Here is a 13376-nt window from a genome sequence, read left to right as displayed (position 1 = left end):
CAAGATCAGAGTCTGCGTGGACTTCCGCGCTCTTAACAAGGCCACCATTAAGGATGACTTTCCTACCCCATTCATGGATAGGGTCCTGGAAGATGTTGTCGGTCACGCTTTGTATAGCTTCATGGATGGCTTCAGCGGTTACAATCAAGTAGCCATTGACCCAACAGATAAGGTCAAAACGGCTTTCATCACTCCGTGGGGTACCTACCATAGTTACCGCGGAACGGGAACGTTCCGGGAACGTCGGATGCTAGAACAGGAGCGGGAACGGGAACGGGAACGTCGGGGAACGCCACGTCATATGATATGTCAGCATATGACATAAAATGACATATGAATTCCAATGTTCATTGCGTCAAAATGTAGAGCCTTGTTCCAGCCCAAGTGGCAAGAGGGTAGTGTGGGTAGTTAGTAGCGTGGCTTGTCACCTGTGGGGCAGCCAACCGAGCAAGAGAAGGGGCCAAGGCCCAAGAGGAGGGGCCAAGAGGAGGTAGGGAGAGTGTGGGGCAACCAAGGCTCAAGCCTCAAGGTGGAACAAAGAGTGTGGGGCAGCCAAGAGGAAGGGTGGAGTAGTAGGTGGAACGGAGAGTGTGGGGCAGCCAAGAGGAAGGGTGGAGTGGTAGGGGAGAGCACTCAGGCAGCAGGCTTCAGCAAATGGCAAAAAAACAGCCGCAGCAGCAACAAAACCATAGTCACAAGGAACGGGGGACGATAACGGGGGATGGGGACGGGGACGGGACGGGGGACGGCCATAAGTAGGGAACGGGGACGGGGGAGGGAACGGCACTCAAAAAATACTTTTTTTTAAAGTTTTTCTACTCTACACTTATTCTACTTTGGAAGTACTTTGGCCAGATAGCATGAGACGATTCTGGAGAAGGTTGGCACACTGCCAACTAGGCTACATGCATATGCAGTGAGTTATTATAGTATATACACCTACTGCATATGGGTTGTAAATTTTGGGTCCGTTGCGGCGCGCAGTTTCACACCAGCCTACTCGGGGGAAGGTGCGGAGGGGGGCGTGAGCCCCTCTCTGCAGGGGGTCCGGGGGGGAGTCAAGGCCCAAGGCCCAAGCCTCAAAGGCCCAAGGCCTCCCCAAACGGCCAAGCCAAACGGCTAGAAACAGCCAAGGCAAACGGCTAGAAACGGCCCCGCAAACGGCTAGAAACGGGCAAAAGAAACCAGTCTAACTGCAGAGAATGGCTCCTTGTCGTTCCCCCACAGTGCCGTCCCCCATAGCCGTCCCCGTTCCTACTGCCGTCCCCTTCACCGTCCCTTGTGAGGGATGCCTCTAGGGGGACGTCCGACCGTCCCCTGCCGTCCCCGTCCCCGTTCTTGAACCGTCCCGACTCGGCGTCCCTCCGTTCCAACAGTCCGTCCCTTCTGTCCCTTGTGACTATGAACAAAACACGTCGCCGCCGCCGCCGCCGCGCAGAGACAGACAGGCCGGAACGCCTGGAACGTGCGTTCTGCCCTACGTTCCGCCGTTCCGGGGAACGTTCCGCCACGTTCCGACTTTACTGGGCGTTCCGCGCTCCGTTTGCGCGTTCCGGGCACGCGGCATCTTCCAGACTGGTGTTCCGGCGTTCCAGGAAGGCGGAATGCCGTTCCACGGTAACTATGGTACCTACAGATATCACAAAATGCCATTTGGGCTTTGCAATGCCCCGGCCACTTTTCAGCGCATCGTCACAAGCATCTTCAAGGATTATCTCCTTAGCTTCTTGTGGATCTTCGTGGATGACTTTACCAACTTCAACGGCACACGCCTCTCTTCTCGCATAGAGGCCTTTAGCAAGCATCTCTCTCAGCTGGCGCTCATCTTCTACAAATGCAGTGCCTCTTCTCTACGCCTAAATCCCAAGAAATGCCACTTTCAAGGTACGTTGCTCGGTCACGTCATTTCAGTTGAGGGTCTTGCTCCTGATCCTGAGAAGATCGTGGCTATCCTTCTTCTTTCACCTCTGATCAATCCCAAGGGTGGCCACACGGGTTACCATCGCTGCTTCATCCGCATGTACGCCGACATAGCCCTTCCTCTCACCAAGCTCACTAGCCCCTCTACTCCTTTCATTTGGTCCCCTTCCGCCTCCAATGCCTTTTCTTATTTCAAACGTTGTCTCATAGAAGCCCCTATCCTAGTGTCCCCAGATTGGTCCCTCATTTTTCATGTACACACCGATGCTAACCTAACAGCTGTGGGTGCTGTACTCGCTTAGCCAGACAAGGAGCACAATTTGGATCGGCCCATCTACTATGCCAGTCGCCTTCTGACTTCAGCAGAACAGAATTACAGCACTACGGAGAGAGGAGGACTAGCAATAGTCTAAGTGCTTCAGAAGTTTCGCCATTATCTCTTGGGCGTCCATTTCATTGTCATCACTTACCACCATGCCCTGAAGTATCTCCTCAACAGACCTCAAGTCACACGTTGTGTATGGCGTTGTCTCCTTCTCTTCAAGAGTTTGACTTCGACATCCTTCTGTGCCTCAGGAAACATCATGTCATGGCTGACCATCTTTCACGCATCAACTCCGGTGAACTTGCTTCAGGTATTTCTGATGGTCTTCCGGATAGTGTCTTATTTAAGGTAGATGCTGGGGTGCCTCCTAATCAAGAGTAGGTCCTTTCAACTCATCGGAGGACAACTCTACAAAGCCGGCGCAGATAGTGTTCTGAGACAGTGTTAGTCCACACGAAGTTCCCTCTATCTTGGAGGATGCACATGCTGGCCCATCTGGCGGGCACTATCCCGGTCACATCACTGCACACCGAATCTTCCAGAGCGGCCTATGGTGGCCATTTATGTCTAGAGATGCCAATCTGCATGTCCAACACTACGACATTTGGCAAAGGTGTGGCTCGAAACCCTCTTGCCAAGTGAATCAATCCCTCCACATCTCATTAGCTTGGCTTCCCTTCGAGCGGTGGGGCATCGATTTTGTGGGGCCTATAGAGCCAATGGCATATCCTTCTCAAGCAAAATATCTCCTGGTCGCCACAGACTACGCCACCAAGTGGGCTGAGGTCCAGGCAACTAAGGACAACACAGCATTTACAATGGCCAAATTTCTCTATGAGCACATCTTCAGCAGGTATGGGTGTCCTCTTGAAATCACCAGCGATCAGGGTTCACACTTCGTCAACGAAATGCTTTCTCATCCCTTCACTCACTACAAAGTCTTTCACCGGAAATCTTGTGCTTACTACCCCAGTGCCAATGGATAGGCCGAGAGCATCAACAAGGTCTTGGGCACTCTTCTCCGAAAAACTTGTCACTCTCACCCACACACACATGGGGCCAAGCGATCTATGGCACTCTCTGGGCTTATCGCACTGCTTTCAAGGCTACAAAACAGCACACCTCTTTCTAGCTAGCTTATGGTCTCGAAGCAATCTCACCATTTGAATTTAACACAGGCTCTGCTCGTGTTGGCATCACAAAGGTCCCTGGCTTTGCTGCCGCATGTACTGCTGCAGTATCCCGCTTAACACGCCTAGAGGAGACCAGACTCTTGGCTGCCCAAGCTCTCAGTGCTGAGCAACATTGTCATAAAGCCTTGCATGATCGTCACCTTCGTAGACCGCAGCTCCAAGAGGGAGACCAAGTACTCCTGTACCAGGCCAAATTTCTGAAAAGGGCCAAGAATCTAGTTCTGGCTTGGCAAGGGCCATACATTGTCAAAGAGATTCTTCCGCAAGGCGTTGTTCAACTCGCCCATCTTGATGGAACCTTGCTCCCTTTGATCAAGGGCTCACGCATCTGCCAGCTGTCCCATGGCCGGCTATCCACCAAGTCCACGTTACTCCAAGTCACCTCCCCTTTGGCCATGTCATCTGGAGCTGTTCCCACGACAAGGGTGCCGGCTACAGTTTTGGGTGCTGGGCCAGCAGGTCATGGGTGCCCAGGTGTGGGCCGGTCACTTGACACCACTTGACATTGATGGGCAGCCTGTATGAACCCACTTGTGGGTATCAAATTTCAATGGGAATAAAATTTTGTGGAGGGGCGTTTGGGCTCATCATCTCAAGTGAGGTTTAAAGCACTTTTCCTCAAGTGAGGTTTAAAGCGCTTTTGGGCAAGAACTATAAATTCAGCTATTCTTCTCTCCCGCTCTAAGAACTTGTATTCAAGACTCCTCCAAGGGGTTTTATCTAATATAACTCATGCCGCGGGGGGGGGGGGGGGGGGGGGGGGGGGGGGGGGGGGTTGGCCCAAGACTATTCCGACTCCTAGTGTGGTGTCTTCTATCTCTACTCTCTCTCTTTTGTTTATTTCCCGATTTATGGGTGAATTTGTTTTTTTCTTGAAGATAAGCTAGGTACCCATGCCATAGCCCTTACGAAGGCTTGTTACAATTGTTGGCCGATTCAGTTAGTTTTGCATGCCCATTCCGTGCAAGCAAATAGCCACAACATAAGAGATAGCTCGCTTGTTTCTTCGCCTTTGGTGCCCCATATGTGGTTTGCCAAGGACAATTACATCTGATAGGGATCCAAAGTTTACTTCACATTTTTGGAGAACATTATTCGACAACTTTGGGACCAAGTTATAGTTGTGCAATGCATTCCATTCTCAGATAGATGGCCATACATAAATATATAATTAGCTGGCATTTGATGCTCTCAAGTCATTGCCATGATTAGCAGTCGAAGTGGGAGCATTATCTTCCTTTGGTATAGGCAATCCTAAACGATGCTCACTCATCCAATATTAGTCAGAATCCTTATGAGGCAGCATTTGGCCGTTGTTTCTTGCCACTTCTTACGAAGATGGTGTCACCTTCCTTGGAGGCCTAGCGCCATTGCAGAGCTGTTGTCAGCTGCTGCCGTTGTTGTCCATCGCCGTCTATCACCGACTATTGCACTAGCTCCGTCCGAGTCAACAATCAATTTGGGCCTTTTTCAAAATTCAAAAAAAATCATCAAATTAGAGCTACACTCACCAAAATTTGGACCTTTTTGCAAAATCAGCCCTTGCATCAAGTAGGAGTTGTTCCCGAAAGCATAAAAAATTCGGGAATTTACAAAATTCAGCATTCTGCATCCACATGGAAGTCAACAACAGCTATAGTGCTTGAGAAATTCAACGGGGCCAATTTCCCAACATGGCAGATAAAGATGCGTCTCTTGAGCAAAACGCAAAAGAAGGATGCCTCTGTAAACCGGCCTCGGTCTTCAGACAAAACCAAAGGGCGGTGCAAAAACAAACTTGCACACAAAACACTTAAACACCTTTGAGGACCAAGAAAAGGAAAACAAACAGGGGGAGCTGGAGTGCTCCTACAAATAGTACACGGACATCGATTGGCCCCAAAACGCAGTGGTGTCCCTTGCGGTATTTCTTTAATTGATTATAAGAGAGCTTTGAGAACAATAAGGCTGGAAACTCAGTCGTCACAGTAGAAATCCTGAAGCCTGCAAAGACCCTGCATCATATCTTCATATCCACTCGGCATCCACAAACAAGTCTAGCCATTGTTCACATCAAAAGACTCCCACACATTGAGTCTACATATAGAAGCTTTCTCCCATGATCAGGACTGCCACAACCATCCATAGCCTCTCACCCTATGAACAACATCACACCCTGACACATCCAGTGCACAACACAGACTCCCAAACTATCTCCCAAAAGAGATCTCGCATCACAGTACAGCATACCATACAATAGACACATCTGTACACTCCCTCTCTACCTTCCAAGGGTACTATCCATCTCAGTCATGGATTCCCTGTCCCCTGACCAATCAGTAGCAAGGCTGTACCAAACATGTGTCCACTCCTGTGACCGTTGCCTGCATGTGACCTATCTCCCGGAGAAACCCAAAAACATGTTTCCACATGAAACAAAGACCTGTTTCAGCAAACATCGGGTGACCTAGCCAACACAACACACAAACAAAAGAGAGAGCTCTTACTGAATATGTCTGGCTGTATTTCTGCCCCACAACTATGTTACATAGGTATGCCCAAAAACTACAGGTCCCTCTGTCCTTTCCAAGCAGGAAGAAAGCAATCTGCTCCATGGGTATGCTACCATGAAAGCTTGCGTCGCTCCCATGCCAAGAAACATAACCAGGTGACCTTGTACTTGCAGCCAATAACCCATGTACACAGTGTACTTGCAGCCAAGCAAAAGCAGCCCATAAACAGTCCCGGCTATGCGCCTCCTTCAGCCCGCTCCTTCCCTTGCAAGAGAGAGAGAAAGACAGAGAGAGACCTGCTCAGCCATGCGCCTCTTGTCTTGCAGCCGAGAGAAAACACATGTGAGTGAACTTGCTGTCCAACCCTGTATTCCCGCCTACAGTCCACGCTACTATGTCCAGCACTGTTTGTACGAACAACAGTTCAGCTGACAGTCAGCTTCTTGCCAAAAGCAAAGGAGAAGAGAAGGAGATGCTGCAGGCGCGTGTATGTACTGTTGTGCAGCAGTCAGCCTGTCCTCCAAAAGCCAAAGAGAGAGAGAAAGGAGGCCTGTGTCTCTGTTCTGTAGCGCAGCACAGAAGCCAGCCGTTTACTCTCTAAAGAGCATGCGTAAGGAGGTATCAAGCTGTGCCTGTACACTCTGCAACACAGCCCGCCTGTAACTCCCTCCAAAAAGCAACAGATGACCAGCAGCACAGCCCCGCCAGCCTTCAGTCTCCAAAAACATGAGATGTAGCGCTGCCCGCCAGCAGTCCTTTCCCAAAAAGCATGAGAGAGAAAGAGGCGTGTCTCCAAAAGTGGTGTAGCCTCCATAATTAGCCTAGGGGCCACCAAAGGTTATAAAACCTTTTAAACTTTAATTCTCTTTGCACCAAAGGTTATAAAACCTTTAAACTTCAATTCTCTTTGTCCCCTTCACACTTGGGGCTGTCCACACATGGGCTTATCAACATTAATTCCCTTTTCGACCCCAGGAGTTGTATTAATTTGTCCATGAAGTTATTGCCCCAAACTGATGCCATTAACACTGTCCGCCATGTCCCCGTGCACACCTGCATATTGTCCAGAGAAAAACACAGGGTCGTGACAGCCTCCAAGGGGGTGCTACAGGCCGGTCAGTTTGTGGATGGAGGGGGCAGATAGGGTAGCATTTACATATCTGGGTATATGCGGCATCCCTGCCCGAGCCAACTGGCTACACGCACCCTTTCTCCATCTCTCAAGGATGAAACCTTTGGCTAGTCCTTGACCACAAAGAGGTGTTTGTTTTTCTTCACGTACATCTGCAGCAGGTACGTGTGTGTTGAACATGGAATTTCGACAGACATTAACACCGATGGAGAGCTTTGAAGGCATGAAGGAAAGGCATCAACAAGAGGAGGAGATTCGCAAGGAGGGGTCTCAGCAAAGACAAGAAGAGATCGAACAACTCCGCGAGAAGATTGTCAGTTGGAGGAGAGTATAGCCCAAACAGATACGAGAGGCCAAGGAAGAGGACCATCAGCAGACATGGTCGCGTTTACATATCTGGGTATATGCGGCATCCCTGCCCGAGCCAACCGGCTACACTGACCCACCCTCCATCACGCAAGGATGAAACCTTTGCCTAGTCCTTGACCACAAAGGTGTGTTCCTTTTCCTTCATGTACATCTGACGCAAGTACCCGTGTAGAACATGGAGTTTTGGCAGACGTTAACATTGAGAGGAGATCCATTAGTTGGAGGAGAGTATGCCCCAAACAGATACAAGAGGCCAAGGAAGAGGACCATTGGCGATGCAAGGAAGAAGCATGTCAAGCACAGCTTCGAGAATTTGCCGAGCCTCTCATTGACGAAGTGATGGTAGAATGGAGAAAGATCATGGCAACATCGGCAAAGGGCAAGGTGGAATCACCTAGGGTTATGAAGCAGCCCAAGACCGCTTTGGCCCACGAAAGGGGGAGCTTCCAAGACGGGAGTTCTTGAGAAACACGATAGAAGGAGGTGTTCTTGAGGAGGTGTTGCTCAAGATGCATGTGCAAGAATCAGAACCCATCCCAGAGTCCATTCTAGTTTTGGAGGATAGGGAGGAGTCATCACGTGAGCTGCGACTTTTCTCTCCAAATCCATTGAGGATGAGATGAGCGATTCCATGGTGGTGTCTACCGTGCTAGCTGAGCATCCAAGAGGGTAGAGGGGCCAGGGCGAAACCCCAAACTTTAATCAATGCGACAGTTCCAACTTGATGCGGGATACCAAGTATATGCTTTTATAGGTTGCAAACCTTATCTTTTGACTCACATAAATCACACAACAATAAACTAATGCCACATGGCACACACTTATCTATCCAGATATAAGAGTGTTCACACCTAGGCGGGTGCTCACACACACATACATATGAACGAGGTTTTGGGGGCAGTTCACACACAAACACAAGCAGGTACACAAACACGGGTATATACAGAAGATGGGACACACATATAGGCTCCGAAATACCCAACATACCTTGCGTTTGGTTATGCACAAGCCTTACCAACTTGTAAAAATCTCAGATGAATGACCCAAGGGCTAGAGCGATCTATATGTAGGGTTATGGGGCTGTCCCAAAACAGGAGGCCTGGCCAACCAGCAAAAAGAGGACAAAATAATAATGTTATGATGCAGTTTCTCATGTGTGCCCCCCCCCCCCCCCCCCCCCCCCCCCCCCCCCCCCCCCCCCCAATCTGTGTACCTAGGGCTGGCTGCTCTTGTGGGTCCCCAATGGGTCCGTGGGCAAGTCTCCAAGGTTGTCCAAGGTGCCACACCTTGTCCTCAAGCCATAGATGTCCCATGATCCCTTTATTGGTGTTGCAAGTTACTATATAAAAATGGGTTCACAGACACCATACTCCTGGCTATTGACTCCTAGACCAAGAGTGGTGCCTCTACACCTGGCTGCTGTAAGCCTAATAAGTGCCTGGAAAACCTCTGCATCATTCCAAAGGGTTACAAAGATGTGCGGGACATGTATTGACATCATGTGCGGGGCATGCACAACTGACCATGACCATGTATGGGACTTGTACACTTGACCATGACGCGCTATAGCTGACTCGTCCCGGACAAGACAAGAGTTGTCCGTGCGCTGTTCGGCTGTGCCGACCAGTTTGCAGACAAGTGTGGTGGCTTCCAACAACAATTAAACTGAAGAGTCTAAGAGCTGGAGGTCTGCATTGGAAAAAAATGCAGTTAGGGGTGGCCTTGGACTGGGAAGATGGAGTGGCTGCCATGAGAGTCCTCCAACGGGAAAAGACCACGGGCAGTCACCCAAATGATGAAGAAAGCCTGCGGGATTTGATGAGGAGGGTGAGGCTTCCATGAGTCCCCGGACAGGGAAAGACGATGGGTGATGAAGAAAAGCCTGCGGGATTTGATAGAGGATGAGGTGAGAACAAGAGGAAGGATGACGAAAGGGGCAAGTGGGCTGAAGCAGGAAAAAAGGGGGAAAACAGCGGTCATGGGGAAAATGGAAGGGGCGGGAGGAAGAGCAGGCAAGGCGAGGCTCAGAGGTGACGGGTGGAAATGGGCAGTGTATGGAAGAGGGCGGCTGGGTACACAGGGGCGGGCAGCAGCCAGGCAAAGAGGAAGCAAGGGGAAAACAGGGGCAGCAAGGCGCACAGGTGGGCGGGGGCAGGAAGGAGGGGGTCGAGGGTGCAGAGTTGGGCGGCATATCAAAGGAGGGGGGCAAGGGCACGGTCGCGGGGGGTGGGGCAGTGAGGAGGGGGATGATAGCCGCATGCAGGGGGCTCCCAGCTTGTACATCCACTTAAAGATTCATTTAATTAATTGTGTGGTTAGTTGAAACGTTCCTGCCAAACTCTCTGACAGAAGCCAATGCTGTGATCGCTTGTAGTTTTTTGATTTCCTTTTGGGCTACTAGAGAAAAGGTTTCAGTTTAGTCTGCCCCTCTTCTTGAGAAGTGCCTGAGTGAGCCTGCCCCTCTTTTGGGCTACTAGGGCAAAGGTTTCAGTTAAGTCTGCCCCCTCTTCTTGAGAGTGCCTGAGCAAAGGTTTCAGTTAAGTCTGTCCCCTCTTCTTGAGAGTGCCTACTTGCTATCTGTGCCATCCTGATCCCTTGTTTAAACACCCATTTACAGGCAAATCTACCGAAACCCAAGTATGTTGCATGGGCATCGGTCCATTCTTTACGCTTCGTGTGTCCTCTTATCTCTGAGGATTGTGGGTGTCTGCAAGATGTAAAGTGAGTGCCACATCGGCACGTCCCATTTCGTTCCTAGCTCTTGTTGATTATGAGCAATCAACTCACTTATATAGACTTGGAGTCGGTAACAATAGCTAATAAGAGCACTCTTAAGTAACGTTCGACTGAGCCCAATAACTTGTGTTCTAGAGCTGCTCTTTAGTAGCTAGTGATGTATAGAAATCATGGAGCCTCATGTGCCTCAGAACCTTGCATCCCTTGTAGTCCCATAGATTTTTTAATCTTGGATGAGCTTAGGTTATTTTTGTATTTTCAAGAAATTTATGGCAGCTTGGACCTTGCCTATCTATGTAGGTGGGCAATGCTGAAGGGAGTGCTGACGTAACGAGCACAATGTTGCAAAAGTTTTGGGACTCAGCTTTTGCACTGGAACCTGCCGAAGATGAGGATGACACTCACAGGTTAGGTTTTTCATAAGCGCCCTTGGCAGCATTCAAAAAGAACTTCTTACAAAATATATCGTATGCATTTTCATAGATTGATCTTGATCATTGTTTTTTTGTTGAACAGTGACATCTCAATAACAAAGTCTTCTGCAGATAACATGGCACCTGATCATCTGAAGTACCCGACATTAGGTTTAGGAAGTTCTTTTGCATTCAAACTGAGGATTCCAAAGGCCGTGTGCATCGTTTCAACAGCGGTAATGTATGTTACTTAGAGGTGAGCGTTTTCGTGAGTAAGCGTACTTCAGGTGGATAATTCGCATGCTCTTGGTTGAAAATGAACAGGGACTGAAAGCTTGACTGAGCTTGTTTCTGCAATAGCACAACGGGTCGGTGATGATTTGAATGTTAGTAAATTGTCTCATATAATGGTAATACTGCTTTTTCTTTTGTATTCGTTGTTCTTAACATATGAGTACTAGTTGGAGGTTTTCATGATGTGTTATGACGACCCTGTGTTTTTCTCTGGACAACAAGCCCTATACTTCAATGATTTGTTTTGTTCCATCTTAGGTTGCTTAGGTTCATTGTTGTATTTTGTGGTACAGTATGAAGACGATGAAGGTGACCGTGTAGTCCTTGCTACAGACAGTGACCTTGTGGCTGCTATAAGTCATGCAAGATTGTCAGGCTGAAGGTATTGATGTTTTCTTGCTCTTGCTTTTTAATTGTGCTGGTTATATATGCATCTGGATTCATTTCTGAGTCTATCAAGTGACTTGAACGTATGCTGTTATGGTCATTATGTTCATGTCATGCACGGATTTTTTCATTTAAGATGCAAAACATCAAGTTGTGTAAATGTCGAAGCTTTAATTTTGAAGCTTTTGAAAAGTTGAAAAGGTACTTGTTAGCGATATTTGTTGCACTGCAAGCTTCATTGTCTGGGGTCCACTAGTGCCCCCCAGAGATCAACATCGCCCTAGAGGTTGAGGCAGCCTTCTAAATGAAGACCTAAGAACTATCTGAGAAGGGTGGGGAGATTTGGGGATATCCATGAACTACAGGGAACACTTCCTTACCTGGCCTTGGCACACAAGGTGGTGAACGGCTGTTTGTTTTCTCAGGTCTTGGTTTCAGTCTGTAAAACTCGTCAAAAGGGTGCCTCTCTTCCAATACAGGCAGGACAGTCCATGTTGGGCAAAGGAGCATATACCCAAACAATACAAGACCTGCTTAGGCTCGCTAGACAAGACTGCAACTGTGCATATTGCAAGCACCTGGGCTTGGAGAGAAAAACCAAGGCCTACAAAAAGATGGGCCCAAGGGTCTGTTCACATCAGCTGACGATAGAGCCTGGAGGCTGATTTGGCATGCATGTGTAAGTAGCTGTAGCGATCGAAATTAAGGGTTTTGATATGGATTTTTAGTGTAAAGGAAAGCCTTGCTTGAAATGCATATCTTCACAATTAGTGAACCGCATGCTCGTGCACACTGCATGCAAGTCTCTAATTGGGCATTGGGATGGCTGTTTCTATGCCTGTTTATCATACCCTTGTGTATGTATCTTAGTTCTCATTTCTTTCAAAATTTTAGACTCTTGCCTTCATGTGCAGGTTCTAAAATTGCATTTGGACTCTTCTCAAGCACCGAAGAAAATCTTCCCTCTAGAAGGTCAAAAGGACACCAAGTCCAGAGAGAGCAATTTTGATCTGGATATGAACAGGCAACAGGGCTGGGGATCATCAACATACACTGCAGCTGTAGCAGGAGCAGCAGTTGTGGTTGGCATAAGCGTGCTTCTGTTCCTAAAACGACCCAATACATAGGACCCAAGGTCAAGGAAATGAAGCATGTGGATCAATTATCTTTTCACTTGGAAGACTAGCATGTCTCCCTGATAAACTGTATGATAATTTTTACCTACGCAATTGGTTGGGGTGCATGAGGCTATCAAAGTACATCCTCTGATGGATTTGATAGGAGTTAAACAATACTCTTGATTTGTAACAGAATCCAGATGATGGCGAAACATCCATAAGGCCAAGTTCAGAGACGTCAGAAAAGTTAAATGTGACTGCAATGATTGTAACTTAAATGCCACAAACTTCTCAAGCTCATGGATGGATACATGAGAAGTCCCCTTTACATGTGGTTTTTAGAGTTGTCCTTAAGGAATACTGATGTTTCGGAGTGATATACACGATTTTGACTCCTGATATGCTTATATATGCAGTACCTCAGTTGAATCAAACATATATTCTTCAAGGTCAGAACCACTTTTTTATTGGATGTGATTAAAGTACTGAATTATAAAAATGTATAAGAAAGCCAAATAAATGCTGAAGGCAAAGGGGTTACTACGCATGTAAATGGAGCACTTACGGCTATCACCTTGATGAGTGCTGCACCCCTTGGATCAATGCCTTGGTCACTGTGAAGCCTTTAGATGTCTCTAGCAGAGGAAATCTTGTGTTCGCTAGTGTCTTCCAACGCCTTTAATGAAATCACATGCTTGGTAGCATCCCCTGCAGCATTAGTCTCAAGTAAATACATGACAGCCAACCTATCAAGGCGAAAAGTTGGAGTCTCTAGTTCATAGGTAGACAATGTGTAAATCGCTTTTACGTTAGTGCACATGAGACTAGTAATAATAAAGTGATCTTACCTTGTGCTTAATGTCAAATAGGGAAAAAGAACTTAATGCATATACTTGCTTAAAACTAGTAATAATGAAAGATTTTTAAGTTTGGTCGGCTTGATATGAAATCTAGTCATTTGCATGTCATTTTTGACAATAAGCAATACATAATCCTT

The 13376-nt window shown here is 47.9% G+C and overlaps 1 pseudogene across 1 annotated transcript in view; it reads left to right on the top strand.

The window, feature by feature from the left end:
* The window catches only part of LOC147610936 (CBS domain-containing protein CBSCBSPB3-like), a 56219-nt pseudogene extending 43406 nt beyond the window's left edge, over positions 1 to 12813 (top strand). The window contains exons 11-15 of the transcript XR_015263926.1: positions 10468 to 10574; positions 10684 to 10816; positions 10905 to 10990; positions 11168 to 11253; positions 12172 to 12813. The product of XR_015263926.1 is annotated as a CBS domain-containing protein CBSCBSPB3-like (transcript). The remainder of the gene's footprint in view (positions 1 to 10467; positions 10575 to 10683; positions 10817 to 10904; positions 10991 to 11167; positions 11254 to 12171) is intronic.
* The last annotated feature ends 563 nt before the right edge of the window (positions 12814 to 13376 follow it).

The sequence above is a fragment of the Cibotium barometz genome, chromosome 48 (genome assembly GCF_041138505.1).
Source record: "Cibotium barometz isolate CiBa-2024 chromosome 48, ASM4113850v1, whole genome shotgun sequence".
Classification (NCBI taxonomy): Eukaryota; Viridiplantae; Streptophyta; class Polypodiopsida; order Cyatheales; family Cibotiaceae; genus Cibotium; species Cibotium barometz.
Note: the sequence above shows the minus strand (reverse complement) of the source record. Positions and strands in the feature narration are given on the sequence as shown.